This window comes from Ranitomeya variabilis, chromosome 6, assembly GCF_051348905.1.
Source record: "Ranitomeya variabilis isolate aRanVar5 chromosome 6, aRanVar5.hap1, whole genome shotgun sequence".
Classification (NCBI taxonomy): domain Eukaryota; kingdom Metazoa; phylum Chordata; class Amphibia; order Anura; family Dendrobatidae; genus Ranitomeya; species Ranitomeya variabilis.
In genome coordinates, this window is record NC_135237.1 from 204,058,283 (window position 1) to 204,078,227 (window position 19,945).

The 19,945-nt window shown below is 47.7% G+C and overlaps 1 protein-coding gene across 6 annotated transcripts in view; it reads right to left on the minus strand.

The window, feature by feature from the left end:
- LOC143782201 (maternal DNA replication licensing factor mcm6) overlaps nucleotides 1-19,945 on the minus strand; it is a 544,832-nt gene that overhangs the window by 195,064 nt on the left and 329,823 nt on the right. The gene's annotated exons all lie outside the window — the stretch shown is intronic.

The following is a 19,945-nucleotide window of genomic DNA, read 5'->3' on the forward strand; positions in this document are numbered from 1 at the left end:
GTCTATTTCCCCTGTTAACCTTCTGAAAAAAAAAAATTGGTCTAAAGGAAAATCTGTGAAAAAGTTACTTTTTTTCCTTCCACACTCCATTGAAGTACCTGAAGGGTTAATAACCTTCTTGAATGTGATTTTGAGCATCTTGAGGGGTGTAGTTTATTTTGTTTTTGTCATATAGGCCCCTCAAAGTCACTTCAAATGTGTCCCTAAAAAAAAAAAATGGTTGTAAATTGTTTGTTTTAACCCTTCAAACTTCCTAACAAAAAAAATTGTTTCAAAAATTGTGCTGATGTAAAGTAGAAATGTGGGAAATATTAACCATTTTGTGAGAAATGACAGATTTAACAGCATAAAAATTAAAAGTTTAAAAATTCCTAAATTTTCACCAAATTTCTGATTTTTTCACAAATAAACAAGTCATATCAAATAAATTTTTACCAATATCATGATCTACAATATGTAACAGAAAAACCATTCAGTGGGATCTGATGAAGACTTTTAGAGTTACGACTTCATAAAGTGACACTGGCCAGAGTTGGAAAAATTTGCCTGGTCAGAAAGGTGAAAACAGGCTTCTGGGTGAAATGGTTAAAAGCACTGTGCTGCTGTCACTTGGTGGTGTGGAAAAGTCAGGGCCAACCCAGGCTTTGTTCATTTTTATCAGAGTGAACCCATGCCAGGTGTCCAACTTTGAGACTCAATAGTTGAATGTCGCAGAGGAATTAGAAAGTATGATGGTTTTATCGGCCAGGTACTTGACAGTATTAAAAAACAATTTTCTCCTTGTCAAAAACACCCAGTCATCAGGGCCTGAATACTGGGAAGGTGTCAAGAAATTGGCCCAGATTAGATGGGACAAAGCTTGTGTGGGTTCTAGCTTTTGTTGCGCTAATAATCAGCTTTTGTTCATCCTCCAACACCTCATTGCTACCCAATCTGCACTGAGAACATGAAGGCTGTGTGCCCACGTTGAGTTTTTTTATGCCTTTCCGCCGCAGCAGAAACGCTTAAAAAATGCTTAAAATACGCATTCCCATGCAGTCCTATGGGATTCCGCAGTTGCTAGTTGGTAAAATCCGCAGCATGTTCATTATTTCTACGGAATTGCGGCAATTCCACCGCCATAGGATGACATGGAGACACTCACTTTACGCATGTGGCTATGCCCATGATGCGTAAAGTGAGCTCTTCATGTGCATTGAATTTCCATGGTATGCACTGACTTTTCCCCAGCTCTCCCTGGCTCCTGAATGTCTCTGTATATTGCATTGAATTCTCTATGCCTTCCCTGGATCTGAGTGTCTTGGTGCAGCACATATAATCCTTTTTTGGTATGCTTTCTTACCTATCAGCCTGTTTCCATGACCTGTTTCATGTATCTCATTGTGTTATTCTGGCATCTCTCTGAGTGGTCACTCCAACCCCCCCTCTCTATGACCTCTGCCTAAATCTCTACATCTGGTCTCCCATACCCAGCCACCTCCTCATTCACACCTGATTGCCCTTAACTGGGGATATATTCACATGCAGGCGTCTGCTACAGACGCAGTCTGCTGCATTTCATCTTTTAACTTCCATCTTTTAACTTCCATCTTTTTAATTATGAATTTGAATTAGACTGAATTGGACTGGAATTGACTGGAAGGTAACAGAACACCAAACCACTACGTTTCGGTTTCTTTTCTCATTCACCCCCATACTACTTTCCTTCTTACAATCTCCTGCAATCCCTCCACCTTGTAAGGAACTACTCATTTCTCCCTCAATACTCCCCAGCCACCTCACCTCCTCCTCAGAACTGTTCCTCCACATACAATCCTTTTTCTCCAGACACACACGGCCGCATCATGTCCTATCCTGCAACCACCTTCTAACGCTCTCTCTGCTACTCCTCATTGCTGGTGATGTATCCCCTAATCCTGGCCCACCTCAACACATCCCCACGCTCATTTCTAACCCCCTACCTCGATCCTCCGCACGTTTTCCAAACCATGACAACCTCATACCCATTCTTCCAGCCCCCACTCCCCCAGTCCCCTTACCTGGAGCACTATGGAACGCATGCTCCGTCTGCAATAAACTGCCATTTATCCATGACCTCTTCATCACCAAGAAACTCTCCTTCCTTGGCATCACGGAAACCTGGCTCACCCCCTCTGACTCAGCCTCTCCAGCTGCGCTTTCCTACGGCGGTCTCCACCTCTCTCACACCTCTCGCTCCACCAACAAACGTGGTGGAGGAGTTGGCTTGCTCCTGTCCGACACCTGCTCCTTCACTCCAATCTCGCTACCACCCTCCGCTACTCTTCCCTCATTTGAGGTGCACTCCATCCGCATCTATTCCCCCTCCAACCTCCAGCTGGCTGTCATCTACCGCCCCCCAGAACTAGCCATCTCCACCTTTCTCGACCACTTCACCACATGGCTACTTCATTTCCTCTCTGTTGACATCCCCACTATCATCATGGGTGATTTCAACATCCCGATTGACACTTCCACCTCAGCTGCCTCTAAACTTTTATCACTGACTACCTCCTTTGGCCTCACTCAATGGTCCTCTGAGGCCACTCACAATGATGGCCACACGCTGGACCTAGTCTTCACCCGCCTCTGCTCCCTTACTAATCTCACTAACTCTCCCCTCCCCCTGTCTGACCACAACCTACTGACATTCTCTTCCCTCTCCTCTCCTAGTGTGCAACCCCCACTCCACGAACTCCCTCGCAGAAATCTCAAACATCTCAACTTACAATCACTCTCTGAGTCCCTTCTCCCTCTTACAGACATAGCCTCCCTTCATGACAGATGCTGCTGCTGCTTTTTAGAACGCCACAATAATAGCAACACTTAATCCGGCCGCCCCGCTCATGCATAGCAAAACTCGAACAATCACCAGGCAGCCCTGGCTGACCAGCCTGACTAAAGAACTGAGACGGGCTTCCAGGATCGCTGAGTGGAGATGGAAGCTATCCCGCTCTGCTAACCACTTCACCGCATACAGGCAGTCCCTTGCCAGCTTCAAGTCTGCGCTCACTGCCGCAAAACAAACTTACTTCTCATCTCTCATATCCTCCCTGTCTCACAACCCTAAACAGCTTTTCAACACTTTCAATTCTCTACTCCGTCCCCCTGCACCCCCTCCCTCCCCTCTCATTTCTGCTGAAGACTTTGCCTCTTTCTTTAAACAGAAGATCGATACGATCAGAGAAAGCTTTGGCCCACAGCGCCCACTGCCCCTCTTAGCTGCTCACCCCTGCTCCTCCAAAACCAGCTTCTCCACCATGACAGAAGATCAGCTCTCCACCCTCCTGTCAAGATCACACCTCACCACCTGCACGCTTGACCCGCTCCCATCCCACCTCATCCCTAACCTTTCCACGGTCTTCATCCCAACCCTAACGCACCTCTTCAACCTCTCACTCACAACAGGTGTCTTTCCCTCATCCTTCAAGCATGCCAAGATCACACCCATCCTCAAATAGCCCTCCCTCGACCCATCCTCTGTGTCTAGCTATCGCCCGATATCTCTTCTTCCTTATGCCTCCAAATTGCTGGAGCAACACATCCATCTTGAACTGTCCTCTCACCTCTCCTCCTGCTCCCTCTTTGATCGATTACAATCTGGCTTCCGTTCCCATCACTCAACTGAAACTGCCCTAACTAAAGTCACCAATTGCCTACTAACTGCCAGGAGCAAGCGACACTACTCTGTCCTCCTTCTCCTGGACCTGTCTTCTGCCTTTGACACCATGGACCACTCTCTTCTGCTACAAATCCTCTCATCTCTTGGCATCACAGACTTGGCCCTTTCCTGGATCTCATCATATCTGACAGATCGGACATTCAGTGTCTCCCTCCGCCACACCACCTCCTCACCTCGCTCCTTGTCAGTCGGTTTTCCTCAAGGCTCTGTTCTAGGACCCCTACTCTTCTCCATCTACACCTTCGGTCTGGGACAGCTCATAGAATCCCACGGTATGCAGTACCATCTCTATGCTGATGACACGCAGATCTACCTATCCGGACCTGACCTCACCTCCTTACTTACCAAAATCCCGCACTGTCTGTCTGCTATTTCAGCCTTCTTTTCTGCTCGCTTTCTACAACTGAACATGGACAAAACAGAATTCATCATCTTTCCCCCATCTCACTCTACCCCTCCACCAGACCTATCCATCAATGGCAATGGCTGCTCACTTTCCCCAGTCCCACACGCACGGTGCCTCGGGGTGATCCTCGACTCTGCCCTCTCTTTCAAGCCACAAATCCAAGCCCTTGCCTCCTCCTGCCGCCTTAAACTCAAAAACATTTCCCGGATCCGCACATTCCTTGACCGCGACACCGCAAAAACACTAGTGCATGCCCTTATCACCTCCTGCCTCGACTACTGCAACCTCCTACTCTCTGGACTCCCCTCTAGCACTCTGGCACCACTCCAATCCATCCTACACTCTGCTGCTCGACTAATCTACCTGTCTCCCCGCTATTCCCCAGCCTCTCCCCTATGCCAAGCCCTTTACTGGCTTCCTTTCGCCCAGAGACTCCAGTTCAAAACCCTCACAATGACCTACAAAGCTATCCACAACCTATCTCCTCCATACATCTGTGACATGATCTCCCGGTACCTACCAACACGCAACCTCCGATCCTCTCAAGACCTCCTTCTCTACTCCCCTCTCATCTCTTCTTCCCACAACCGCATCCAAGACTTCTCCCGTGCTTCCCCCACACTCGAACTCTCTACCCCAGCACATCAGACTCTCGCCTACCATAGAAACTTTCAAAAAGAACCTGAAGACTCACCTCTTCCGACAAGCTTACAGCCTGCAGTGATCCTGAACCTACTGAACCGCCGCACAACCAGCTCTACCCTCTCCTAGTGTATCATCACCCATCCCCTGCAGACTGTGAGCCCTCACGGGCAGGGTCCTCCCTCCTTATGTACCCGTGTGCCTTGTTTTTGCTCATGTTTAATGTATTTGTCTATATTTGCCCCGTATTTCACATGTAAAGCGCCATGGAATAAATGGCACTATAAAAATGAATAATAATAATAATAATAATAATAATAATAATAATAATAATAATGGAACCCAGGGTCTGGAGGAGAGGAAACTATGCTCACTCTTCAGCTGTTATGAGCAAAGTCTGACGAGAATACTTACTGCGTTTTTCAGCTGGCGTTGCACAACTGGCCTCTGCTGCTCACAAAGCCTTGCCAACATGTGCAATGTGGAGATCCAGAGCATGTTACATTGCCCACCAGTCAGTGAGATGGAACTTGCATGCACTGCCAGAGCGGCTGCAGGTGTAGCTGTCTTGCGGAAATGGGTGCTGACACGGCACACCTTGACCAGAAGCTCTGGCAAATCTTGGTAGGTTTTTAGAAACCAAAAGGACTACCAAGTTGAGCACATCGGTGAAGCATGGTCCGTGTGTGAGCTTGCCAAGCTTCACAACCATCACCAGGTTACACGACCATGCCTGGTTGGAGGGTTCAGTGGCGGAATCTGTGTAGTCTATCATTTCTTTCAATAACTGTGCTGCAGTGTGTGGTTTGTCTCAGAAAAATTAGCTTCAGCATAGCCTATTGCCACTTTGCTGAGGCAGTGCTGCAGAGCTTCCGGGTAATGTGGACAATGTGCTTTGAAATAACACATTTCATCCAGAGGTGTGGGATTCCGGTTTCAGGTAAGGAGGGGGCACTAACCGGGACTCCACACCAGCACCCAACACCACAACACTCTAGTCAGGGCATCTGGGTGTACCCTATGGGAGGATGGCCTCATCCCAGTCTGGAGAGGGATATTAGGTAGAGGGTGTGGGTGGAGCTCCCTGTCAGAGGGAGCTAGAGAAAGGAGAAGCTACAGAAAGAAGAGAAAGGAGGGGTCCTCGGGGCACAGATAGTAAGCAATCCATCAGTGGGGCCCGCATCCACGCTGACGATCGCCAGGTGGAGGGACTAAGTTGCAGTGGGGAACCGGCACCCAAGACTAGTGGAGGACTATAGGACTCTGCAAGCCAGCCGGAGGCTGCAGCAGCTGCATGTGCTGCAGCCACATACAACACATTCGCTGAAAAGGAAGCCACATAGGATCCAGGGGACCAACAGAGTGTTGCCCGACAAGATCTCAGGCTGCTGGTTGGGACAGTGTGTGAAGGTGCAGGGCAGAAGGGTGCGAGCCAGCGCAGTGAGACAGACAGGAAAGAAGCATAGATAGGGGGTTCTAGAAAGTGCACCTAATTTACTTGAGAGCCTCTATCCTGAAGAACACAACACCCCTGCTGGGGACTACAACTAAGAACTGTAAGTAAACGTGTAGAAACTGCACCCTGCTGCGACCTCTAAATTATTATTGCATCACCTGCCCTGCACACAACCACCATCATCACGTTTAACACCATCACTGCCCTGGGGTGTAGCTCTACCTATGAAGAGCTGTAACAACACTGCTGCATCACCATCAGCCCCAGTGGTCTCTTCAAGCAGCGTCGGCTAACCTCTCCTATTTGCCGAATACCACAGGTGGCGTCACAAACAATTCCCCTTTTGCCATAAACTTTATTCCCATTTCATCATCACTCTTATTGAACACCCAGTGCCACGGACCGGGTCACTGCTGCCATGACACATCCCTTTAAGAACCGGCCCAGTATAGAGTATCCCCACGGCCCTGGCGGGTGCTCCAGATGCAAATGCCCATTTTGATTGTTTCATAACTTTTAAAAAAAGCCTCTGACTGGGGAACACCTAATGCTTTGACCGAGAAATTTATTAGTGTGTGTGTGTGGAACAGATACCCACCTTCTCGCTCTGACCACCCCACTGCCTCTTCCTGCCGGTTTCGGTGTTTCGCTGCTGCCAATCCCTCACCCAAATCACTTCTAGCCTTGCTCTGCATGCCAGCTTCCTAGGTTTAATCAGTGACTTAATCATTCACCACCTTGTCTTCCACCACCGCACCTTGGTACTCAGGATTTGGTGACTTAATAGGCCAAGAAAGCAAAAATTCTGCTGGGGTATGTAAACTTTTGAGCCCAACTGTATATATTCAGCTATGGACTGCAAAGCCCCAAGTCCTGCCTAGAGGCTGTATTCATCCACTCTCCCTGCTCCAGCTGTCTCTAGGCCAAATGCATGATGTATTGCATAGAGACAGCAATGCACAAGATTAGCAAATAGAAGAACTTCGTATGATGGTTCAGAAAAGTACCACCATTAGTGCACTCTGATTGCACGATAGCTCAGTGGTTAGCACTGCAGCCTTGTAGTGCTGTGGTCATGGACTCAAATCTCACCCCATGTTTGTGAGGGTTTCCTCCAGGTACTCTGGTTTCCTTTCACATTCAAAAGACATACTGATAAGGAATTTAGATTGTGAGCCTTAATGGGGACAGTGCTGATAATGTACGTTAGGTCACCATTAATCCTAACCAATGCATATAGGGAACACTCCAAAAGATCTGCTATTTTCTTTTAGATCCTGTGCCAGTCACCTATCCATGACAAATTGGCCCTTTTCAAAGTGCCCAGATGCTTAGTTCTGCCCATTTTACTACTTCCAACATATGAATTTCAGTAGCTGACTGTTTATTTGCTGTCTAATGTAACCCACCCCGGCGCCATTCTCACAAGATCAATGTTATTGACTTCACTTATTGTAACTATTCTAAACACACAACATATGTTGTACAACATTAGAAATACATAGTTATATAATGTAAGTTTCATTGGTATTATGTCATCATAAACCATACAGTAATAATGATACATTAAACATTTAGATATTTTTCAACATTGGTGACTATGGGGGTTTAATGTAGAAAAGCAGCGGAGACTAGAGTTGAGCGACTTACTTTATTAGGATCGAGTCGGGTTTCGCAAAACCCGACTTTGTCAAAAGTCGGGTCGAGTGAAATCGGCCGATTATCGCGAAAAGTCGGGGATCGTCCGAAACACGAAACTCAATGTAAGTCAAAGGGGAATCAAAGTCGGCAGTGAGTGGAGGACAGGAAAACACCAACAGCGCCCATTTTAATGTCAAAAACATCAATTCTTGTCACTTAAGCTTGTGAATCTTAATTTTCCTTATAATAATAGTTAGGCATTGAAAATTGGGGGTCATTTGGCTAAAGTTGTGGGGAGGGGGATAGGGCTGGCTCAAGTTTTTTGTGGGCCCAGGAAACACGGACTACGTCACGGCGGTGGAACCGGGAGATGTAAGTATTAAAACTTTGCAAGTGCTGTGATCCCGAGCAAGCAGGGGGGGCCCACTTGTTCGCATTGGCACTGGCACAGGGCCCCTCAAAGTACGGAGGTGTGTTTGACGGCGGGGGCGCCTCCCACCGGCAGAGGCACTTTAGCATACTATGAGGGGCCCTGTGCCAGTGACGTCGCCAACGAGTATGCTCCCCCATCTGATGAAGGAAAATGCACTTTCATCTGCACCTTCCTCTTTGTCCCCGTGTAAGGTGGTATAGTATGCGGGAAGGGGAACCTGACTTTCAGCAGGGTCAGATTCTGGCTGTGTAGAGTGCAAGGGGACTGTAGTGGTCTAGGTCAATGTACCAGCAGACTCATCTAGCAGTGGCTGGGCAATGGGCAGGATGAGGAGGAAGCACAGATATAGTCCCAAAGAATAAAGTAGGCTAAATTCAGTTCAAAATTGGTAATAGGAGTAAACAGGTGGCACTGCTTTGTTCATTGGAGGAGAACAACAAGCAGCGGCAGACACGGTTAGTAGGCCCAACCAATCTAGTAGGCCAAATGCAGTTTAATATCTGATGTAGGCCGAAAGCCTGAAAATTGAAGCTCAGCTTAGTTCAGTGGAGGAGAAAAGCAAGGCGCGACAGACACAGTTACTAGAGCCCAACCAAACAAGTAGGCCAAATGCAGTTTAAAATTTCCTATAGGCCGAAAGCCTGAAGATTTAAGCTCAGCTTTGTTCAGTGGAGGAGACAAGCAAGGAGCGGCAGTCACCGTTACTAGGGCCCAACCAAACTAGTAGGCCAAATGCAGTTTCATGTGTTATGTAGGCCAAAAGCCTGAAGATTGAAGCTCAGCTTTGTTCAGTGGAGAACACCAAGCAGCGGCAGACACCATTAGTAGGCCCAACCAAACAAGTAGGCCAAATGCAGTTTAATATCTGACATCGGATGAAAACTGAGGCTCAGCTTTTTTGAGTGGAGGACAACTGTAATGGGAGGTAGACCGTTAGTAGGCATAAATAAGAAAGTAGACAAAATGCAGTTCAAAATTGGTTAGTGGAGTATACAGGCGGCATAGCTTTGTTCAGCGGAGGACAACTGTAATAAGTGGCTCAGACAGACAGAGTAGGCCTACAATTAAAAAAGGTGGCTAATTGCAGTTCAAAATTTGTAATAGGAGTACACAGTCGGCATAGCGTGGTTCAGCGGAGGAGGACAAGTGTAATTAGTGGCTCTGACACACTGAGTAGGCGTAAAATAAAAAAGAACGATATATATGCAGTTCACAATTGGTAAGAGGAGTACACAGGTGGCCTTGCTGGGTTCAGCGGTGGAGGACAACTGTTGTGAGAGTCTGACACAGTTACTAGGACAAAATAAATAAGTAGGCTAAATGCTGTTCTACATTGGTAAGAGGAGTACACAGGCGGCCTAGCTTGTTTCAGGGGGGGACAGTTGTAATGTGTGGCGCCGACAGACAGAGGCCTAACCTAAAAAAAGTTGTCTAAATGTAGTTCAAAACTGCTAGCAGGACTAACCAGGCGGCCTAGCTTGTTTCAGGGGGGGACAGTTGTAATGTGTGGCGCCAACAGACAGAGGCCTAAAATAAAAACCGGTGGCTTCATGCAGTTCTAGACTGCTAGCAGGACTAACCAGGCAGCCTAGCTTGTTTCGGGGTGGGGACAGTTGTAATGTGTGGAGCAGACTGACAGACAGAAGCCTAACATAAAAAAGGTGGCTAAATGCAGTTCAAAACTGCTAGCAGGACTAACCTGGCGGCCTATCTTGTTTCAGCGTGGGAGGACAACTGTTATGAGAGGCTCACACAGTTACTAGGCACATAAGTAAGTAGGCTACATGCAGTTCACAATTGGTAACAGGAGTACAGAGGTGGCATAGCTTTGTTCAGCGGAGGTCAACTGTTAGAAGTGGCTGACAGTTAGTAGGCCAAAATACTAAAGTGGGCTAAATGTCAGCCAAGGAATTGGTCATAAATAAACTGGTGGCATAGCGAGGTACAGGGGTGGTCTCCTCTGCAGAGTTGCAGACAGGGGTCGTTAGCGCAAAGTATTAAGGGGTCTAAATGGAGGCCAGGCCCCTGTATATTTTTACTATCATCTATCATTGCAACAAATTTGTTATGGCAGTGCCATTTAAGGATTTAACAGCACAGACTACACAGTGGTGGGGCAGGGAGAGTTAAGTTTTGCAAGTGGTAGAGCACAGTTCGAGCTGGGGGGGGGGGACACTCTCTCATGGGCGGCGGTACTGGGCCAGGGCCCCTCATATTACAACGGTGTGTCTGACGTTGGTTGTGCACCACCACCAGAGACACTTCATTGTACTATGAGGGACCCTGTGCCAGTGCCGTGGCCCAAGAGTGGGCACATCCACCTGTCCAGGCAAACTGCACTCGCACGGGTGCTTGCGCCACGTTGTGACCACGGCCCTGTGGGGGGAGTCAGCCCATTTAGGGAGGTATAGAAATGGCCTATGGTGGACATTTGGCAGCTGCAAATGGCGGAATTGGAGCCGTCAGTAAGAGGAGGCCAAAAGCAAGACATTTTTCAGGCAAGCTACGTGTCAGCAGGGGAAGGTGGGGCAAAATACTTTGAAATCCATGATTGGTTCATTTTAACCCCTTCATGACCCAGCCTATTTTGGCCTTAATGACCTTGCCGTTTTTTGCAATTCTGACCAGTGTCCCTTTATGAGGTAATAACTCAGGAACGCTTCAATGGATCCTTGCGGTTCTGAGATTGTTTTTTCGTGACATATTGGGCTTCATGTTAGTGGTAAATTTAGGTCGATAATTTCTGAGTTTATTTGTGAAAAAAACGGAAATTTGGCGAAAATTTTGAAAATTTTGCAATTTTCACATTTTGAATTTTTATTCTGTTAAACCAGAGAGTTATGTGACACAAAATAGTTAATAAATAACATTTCCCACATGTCTACTTTACATCAGCACAATTTTGGAAAGAAATTTTTTTTTTGCTAGGAAGTTATAAGGGTTAAAATTTGACCAGTGATTTCTCATTTTTACAACAAAATTTACAAAACCATTTTTTTTAGGGACCACCTCACATTTGAAGTCAGTTTGAGGGTTCTATATGGCTGAAAATACCCAAAAGTGACACCATTCTAAAAACTGCACCCCTCAAGGTGCTCAAAACCACATTCAAGAAGTGTATTAACCCTTCAGGTGTTTCACAGCAGCAGAAGCAACAAGGAGGGGAAAAATTAACATTTAACTTTTTAGTCACAAAAATGATCTTTTCGCAACAATTTTTTTATTTTCCCAAGGGTAAAAGGAGAAACTGGACCACGAATGTTGTTGTCCAATTTGTCCTGAGTACGCTGATGCCTCATATGTGGGGGTAAACCACTGTTTGGGCGCACGGCAGGGCTCGGAAGGGAAGGAGCGCCATTTGACTTTTTGAATGAAAAATTGGCTCCAATCTTTAGCGGACACCATGTCGCGTTTGGAGAGCCCCCGTGTGCCTAAACATTGGAGCTCCCCCACAAGTGACCCCATTTTGGAAACTAGACCCCCCAAGGAACTTATCTAGAAGCATAGTGAGCACTTTAAACCCTCAGGTGCTTCACAAATTAATCCGTAAAAATTAAAAAGTACTTTTTTTTCACACAAATTTTCTTTTAGCCTCAATTTTTTCATTTTCACATGGGCAACAGAATAAAATGGATCCTAAAATTTGTTGGGCAATTTCTCCTGAGTACGACAATACCTCATATGTGGGGGTAAACTACTGTTTGGGCACATGGTAAGGCTCGGAAGGGAAGGAGCGCCATTTGACTTTTTGAATGAAAAATTATCTCCATCGTTAGCGGACACCATGTCAGGTTTGGAGAGCCCCTGTGTGCCTAAACATTGGAGCTCCCCCACAAGTGACCCCATTTTGGAAACTAGACCCCCCAAGGAACTTATCTAGATGCATAGTGAGCACTTTAAACCCTCAGGTGCTTCACAAATTGATCCGTAAAAATGAAAAAGTACTTTTTTTTCACACAAAATTTGTTTTTGCCTCAATTTTTTCATTTTCACATGGGCAACAGGATAAAATGGATCCTAAAATGTGTTGGGCAATTTCTCCTGAGTACGCCGATACCTCATATGTGGGGGTAAACCACTGTTTGGGTGCACGGCAAGGCTTGGAAGGGAAGGCGCGCCATTTGACTTTTTCAATGGAAAATTAGCTCCAAACGTTAGTGGACACCATGTTGCGTTCGGAGAGCCCCTGTGTGCCTAAACATTGGAGCTCCCCTACAAGTGACCCCATTTTGGAAACTAGACCCCCCAAGGAACTTATCTAGATGCATAGTGAGCACTTATAACCCCCAGGTGCTTCACAGAAGTTTATAACGCAGAGCCATGAAAATAAAAAAATATTTTTCTTTCCTCAAAAATGATTTTTAGCCCGGAGTTTTTTATTTTCCCAAGGATAATAGGAAAAATTGGACCCCAAATATTGTTTTCCAGTTTGTCCTGAGTACGATGATACCTCATATGTGGGGGTAAACCACTGTTTGGGCGCACGGCAGGGCTCGGAAGGGAAGGCACGCCATTTGGCTTTTTGAATGGAAAATTAGCTTCAATCATTAGCGGACACCATGTCGCGTTTGGAGAGCCCCTGTGTGCCTAAACATTGGAGCTCCCGCACAAGTGACCCCATTTTGGAAACTAGACCTCCCAAGGAACTAATCTAGATGTGTGGTGAGCACTTTGAACCCTCAAGTGCTTCACAGAAGTTTATAACGCCGAGCCATGAAAATAAAAAATTATTTTTCTTTCCTCAAAAATGATTTTTTAACCCACAATTTTTTATTTTCCCAAGGGTAACAGGAGAAATTGGACCCCAAAAGTTGTTGTGCAGTTTCTCCTGAGTACGCTGATACCCCATATGTGGGGGTAAACCACTGTTTTGGCACACGTCGGGGAGCGGAAGGGAAGTAGTGACGTTTTGAAATGCAGACTTTAATGGAATGCTCTGCGGGCGTCACGTTGTGTTTGCAGAGCCCCTGATGTGCCTAAACAGTAGGAACTCCCCACAATTGACCCCACTTTGAAAACTAGACCCCCAAGGGAACTTATCTAGATGTGTGGTGAGCACTTTGAACCCCCAAGTGCTTCACAGAAGTTTATAACGCAGAGCCGTGAAAATAAAAAATGTGTTTTCTTTCCTCAAAAATATTTTTTTAGCCCAGAATTTTTTAATTTTCCCAAGGGTAACAGGAAAAATTTGACCCCTAAAGTTGTTGTCCAGTTTCTCCTGAGTACGCTGATACCCCATATGTGGGGGTAAACCACTGTTTGGGCACATGGCGGGGCTCGGAAGGGAAGTAGTGACGATTTGGAATGCAGACTTTGATGGAATGGTCTGCGGGAATCATGTTACGTTTGCAGAGCCCCTGATGTGCCTAAACAGTAGAAACCCCCCACAAGTGACCCCATTTTGGAAACTAGACCCCCCAAGGAACTTATCTAGATGTGTGGTGAGCACGTTCAACCCCCAAGTGCTTCACAGAAGTTTACAACGCAGAGCCGTGAAAATAAAAAATAATTTTTCTTTCCTCAAAAAAGATGTTTTAGCAAGCAATTGTTTATTTTCACAAGGGTAACAGGAGAAATTGGACCCCAATATTTGTTGCCCAGTTTGTTGTGAGTACGCTGATACCTCATATGTGGGGGTAAACCACTGTTTGGGCGCACGTCAGGGCTCGGAAGGGAAGTAGTGACATTTGAAATGCAGACTTTGATGGAATGGTCTGCGGGCGTCACGTTGCATTTGCAGAGCCCCTGATGTGCCTAAACAGTAGAAAAAACCCACAAGTGACCCCATTTTGGAAACTAGACCCCAAAAGGATCTTATCTAGATGTGTGGTGAGCACTTTCAACCCCCAAGTGTTTCACATAAGTTTATAACGTAGAGCCGTGAAAATAAAAAATAATTGTTCTTTCCTCAAAATTATGTTTTAGCAAGTAATTTTTTATTTTTGCAAGGGTAACAGGAGAAATTGGACCCCAATAGTTGTTGCCCAGTTTGTCCTGAGTACGCTGGTATCCCATATGTGGGGGTAAACCACTGTTTGGGCGCACGTCGGGGCTTGGAAGGGAGGGCACACCATTTGACTTTTTGAACGCAAGATTGGCTGGAATCAATGGTGGCGCCATGTTGCGTTTGGAGACCCCTGATGTGCCTAAACAGTGGAAACCCCTCAATTCTAACTTCAACACTAACCCCAACACACCCCTAACCCTAATCCCAACTGTAGCCATAACCCTAATCACAACCCTAACCCCAACACACCCCTAACCACAACCCTAACCCCAACACACCCGTAACCCTAAATCCAACCCTAATCCTAACCCTAATTCCAACCCTACCCACAACTGTAACCCCAACACAACCCTAACCCTATCCTTAACCCTAACCACAAGCCTAATCTTAACCCTATTTCCAACCCTAGCCCTAATTCCAACCCTAAGGGTACCGTCTCACATAACGATTTTCCAACGATCACGACCAGCGATACGACCTGGCTGTGATCGTTGGAAAGTCATTGTGTGGTCGCTGGGGAGCTGTCACACAGACCGCTCTCCAGCGACCAACGATGCCAAGGTCCCGGGTAACCAGGGTAAACATCGGGTTACTAAGCGCAGGGCCGCGCTTAGTAACCCGATGTTTACTGTGGTTACCAGCGTAAAAGTAAAAAAAAAAAAACGTACATACTCACATTTCGGTGTCCTTCAGGTCCCTTGCCGTCTGCTTCCCGCTCTGACTGAGTGCCGCCGTACAGTGAGAGCAGAGCGCAGCGGTGACGTCACTGCTGTGCTGTGCTCTCACTTTCCGGCCGGCAGACAGTCAGAGCGGGAAGCAGACGGCAAGGGACCTGAAGGACACCGAAATGTGAGTATGTACGGTTTTTTTTTTTTTTTTTTTACTTTTACGCTGGTAACCACGGTAAACATCGGGTTACTAAGCGCGGCCCTGCGCTTAGTAACCCGATGTTCACCCTGGTTACAAGTGAACACATCGCTGGATCGCTGTCACACACAACGATCCAGCGATGACAGCGGGAGATCCAGCGACGAAAGAAAGTTCCAAACGATCTGCTACGACGTACGATTCTCAGCAGGGTCCCTGATCGCTGCTGCGTGTCAGACACAGCGATATCATATGGATATCGCTGGAACGTCACGGATCGTACCGTCGTAGCGACAAAAGTGCCACTGTGAGACGGTACCCTAACTCTAATTCCAACCCTAACCCTAAGGCTATGTGCCCACTTTGCGGATTCGTGTGAGATTTTTCCGCACCATTTTTGAAAAATCCGCAGGTAAAAGGCACTGCGTTTTACCTACGGATTTACAGCGGATTTCCAGTGTTTTTTTGTGCGGATTTCACCTGCGGATTCCTATTGAGGAACAGGTGTAAAACGCTGCGGAATCCGCACAAAATTGACATGCTGCGGAAAATACAACACAGCGTTTCCGCACGGTATTTTCCGCACCATGGGCACAGCGGATTTGGTTTTCCATAGGTGTACATGGTACTGTAAACCTGATGGAAAACTGCTACGAATTCGCAGCGGCCAATCCGCTGCGGATCCGCGGCCGATCCGCTGCGGATCCGCGGCCGATCCGCTGCGGATCCGCGGCAATCCGCTGCGGATTCGCAGCCAAATCTGCACTGTGTGCACATGCCCTAACCCTACCCCTAACCCTACCCCTACCCCTAATTCTAACCCTAGTTCTAACCCTAACCCTAGCAGAAAAAAAAATAAAAATATTTTATTTATTTTTATTATTCTCCCTATGGGGGTGATAAAGGGGGGGGGGGGTCATTTACTTTTTTTTATTTTGATCACTGCGATAGGCTATATCGCAGTGATCAAAATAGATCTGGAACGAATCTGCCAGCAGGCAGACTCTGCGGGCGCAGTGCGCGTGCGCCCGCCATCTTGGACAATGGCGGCGCCCATGGAGAAGCCGGACGGACACCGGGAGGCCAGGTAAGTATGTAGGGGGGGTGATCGGATCACGGGGGGGGGACCGGAGCACAGGGAGGGGGCACCGGAGCACGGGGGGAGCGGGCAGGAGGACGGAGGAGCCGGCAGGCGGACGGAGGGGACCGGACCCCGTAACGGAGCACCGGGGGGGCGATCGGTGGGGTGGGGTGGGGGCAGGTTAGGTTTTCCAGCCATGGCCGATGATATTGCAGCATCGGCCATGGCTGGATTGTAATATTTCACCGTTTTTTTGGGTGAAATATTACAAATCGCTCTGATTGGCAGTTTCACTTTCAACAGCCAATCAGAGCGATCGTAGCCATGAGGGGGTGAAGCCACCCCCCCTGGGCTGAAGCACCACTCCCCCTGTCTCTGCAGATCGGGTGAAATTGGAGTTAACCCTTTCACCCGATCTGCAGGAGCGCGATCCCTCCATGACGCATACGCTGCGTCATAGGTCGTTTTGGCACCGACTTTCATGACGCAGCGTATGCGTCAAAGGTCGCTAAGGGGTTAATGAAGGTTAGATCATCAACATTTTGGGGAGCCAGACGTGTCCTTGTTTCGGTCAGTATTGAACCAGCAGCACTGAAGACTCTTTCTGAGAGCACACTAGCAGCTAGGCAAGCGAGTTCCAGTAATGCATATTCTGCCAATTCGGGCCAGGTGTCTAGTTTAGATGCCCAGTAATCAAAAGGGAATGACCTGTGAGGGAGAACATCGATAATGGCGGAAAAATAGTTTGTAACCATACTGGACAAATGCTGTCTCCTGTCACTTTGAATCGATGCAGCAGTACCTGTCGTGTCTGCGGTCATTGCAAAATCACTCCACAACCTAGTGAGAAATCCCCTCTGTACAATGCCACTTCAGCTTTGTGCACCTCTAGCACCTCTGCCATGTTGCCCCCTACAGCTCGTGTGAGAACCATCAGCGCCGATGTGTGCTGGGAATGCCTGAACCTACAAGAGTTGCTTGTTTGGTAGCCAATAATTGCTCAAGGTTCTCATGTGGCATGGTATTTTGTAATTTGCCTTTGTATCGTGGATCCAGGAGGCAGGCCAACCAGTAATCATCATCGGTCATCATTTTGATAATGCGGGGGTCCCATTTTAGGATACGCAAGGCATATTCTGCAATGTGGGCCAAAGTTACAGGTGTCAATTCACGGCTTGTGCTGGGTTGAGGAGCACTTTCTTGAAAATCTACATCACTTGTGGCCCGCAAAAACCCTGTACCTGACCTTGCAATGCCACCAGTTTCTATTGCCCCCTGAGAAGCATCCTCCTCCCATAAATATTCAGCCCCATCCTCCTTCTCCTCCTCCTCCTCCTCCTCTTCATCCACCACCTCGTCCCGGAGACTTCCCTGACCAGACAATGGCTGACTGTCATCAAGGCTTCCCTCCTCCTTGGCCGCAGACGCCTGCTCCTTGATGTGCGTTAAACTTTGCATCAACAGACGCATTAGTGGGATGCTCATGCTTATGATGGCGTCGTCCGCACTGACCAGCCGTGTGCATTCCTCAAAACACTGAAGGACTTGACAGAGGTCTTGGAGCTTCGACTACTGCACACCAGACAACTCCATGTCTGCCATCCAACTGCCTGCCCGTGTATGTGTATCCTCCCACAAATACATGACAGCACGCCTCTGCTCGCACAGCCTCTGAAGCATGTGCAGTGTAGAGTTCCACCTTGTTGCAACGTCTATTATTAGGCGGTGCTGGGGAAGATTCAGCGCTCGCTGATGGTTAAGCGTACGGCTGGAGTGTACGGACGACCGGCGGATGTGCGAGCAAAGTCTGCGCACCTTCAGGAACAGGGCTGGTAAATCAGGGTAATTCTTAAGGAAGCACTGCACAAGGTTCAAGGTGTGAGCCAGGCAAGGTATGTGTTTCATTTCGGAAAGGGGTATGGCAGCCATAAAATTCCTTCCGTTATCACTGACTACCTTGCCTGCCTCAAGATGTACACTGCCCAGCCATGACTGAGTTTCTTGCTGCAAGTACTCAGCCAGTACTTCCGCGGTGTGTCTGTTGTCGCCCAAACACTTCATTTGCAGCACAGCCTGCAGACGCTTACCACTAGCTGTTCCAAAATGGGACACCACGGGTGCAACACTGGCAGCTGCGGATGGAGTGTTCGTGCTACTGAGCTCTGTGGATGAGCTTTCGCTTGTGGAAGAGGAGGAGGAGGAGGTGCAAACGCCTACAGCCAACTGTTTCCTAGACCGTGGGCTAGGCAGAACTGTGCCACTATGGCTGTCCCCTGTGGAACCTGCATCCACCACATTAACCCAGTGTGCCGTGATGGACACGTAACGTCCCTGGCCATGCCTACTGGTCCATGCATCAGTTGTTAGGTGCACCTTTCTACTGACCGATTGCCTCAGTGCATGGACAATGCATTCTTTGACATGTTGGTGGAGTGCTGGGATGGCTTTTCTCGCAAAGAAGTGTCGATTGGATAGGTCATAGCGTGGTACTGCATAGGCCTTCAGGGCTTTGAAAGCTTCGCTTTCAACCAACTGGTAGGGCATCATCTCTAATGAGATTAGTCGAGCAATGTAGCCGTTCAAACCCTGTGTACGCGGATGAGAGGAAGAGTACTTTCTTTTCCTATCTAGAGTCTCTTGAAGGCTGAGCTGGACTGGAGAGCTGCATATGGTGGAACTAGCGGGGGTGGTGGTGCACATGGCAGATTGAGAGAGGTTTGGTGATGGTATTCTTGATGTGGGCCTACCTACAGTGTTTCCAACCAAGAACCTTGTGATTCCCTGACTGCTTTGGCCTTGTGACAATACCTCCACATTTGTTACTGGTGGTGCCATAACCGGTGGGCTTCCAGTGAGGGAAGCAAAGTTGCATTGCTGGCTAACTTCAATATGAGCAGGTGCATCAACGGTACGGGAAGTTTGGTAGTTAGCCCATGCTTCCAAGTGCCTGCTGGTTAGATGTCTACACATGCACGTTGTATTTAAACTTTGTAGATTCTTCCCTCTGCTAAAGGTCTTGGAGCATTTCTTACATATAACTTTGGACTGATCATTCGGATCTTGGTTAAAAAATTGCCACACTGCACTCGTCCTACTATGGAATACTTTTTCAGGCTTTGCACGCCGTGTTTTTTGACACACATTTTGGGCCAGATGCGGGCCTGCCAGATGACAGCTTTTGCGATGTAGATGGATGCAGCAGATCCTCCTCCGCTTCTGAGCTACAGGCAGCGGCACCCTCTTCCCCCAATGGTTGCCAATCTGGGTCAACAACTGGGTCATCTACCACCTCCTCTTCAATGTCATGTGCACCGTCCTCTGTGTCAACGTGTAAGGTGCTATAGCGTTCGGGATTGGGCACCATAGTCTCATCAGGGTCAGATTCGGGCTCAGTACACTGCGAGGGCAAAGTAGTGATCCGAGTCAATGGAACAGCATAATAATCAAGCTGTGGCTATGCATCTGTGCACTCCATGTCCGATTCATCTTGTAATGAGCTTTTAACAATTTCCCTCTCTAACCCAGGCACGGTATGTGTACAGAGCTCCATGGAGTAAAGTGTAGTGTTGCCTGCCACATCCTTCACTTTTGTTTTGGGTGAAGGACACAAGGAAGCAACTTTTTCCGGACTTGGAGCAGCCACTGACGACTCGCTGGTTTTAGATTTCGAAGCTTCTGAAGAGGAGTTGAAAGAGCTAGAGGCTGAGTCAGC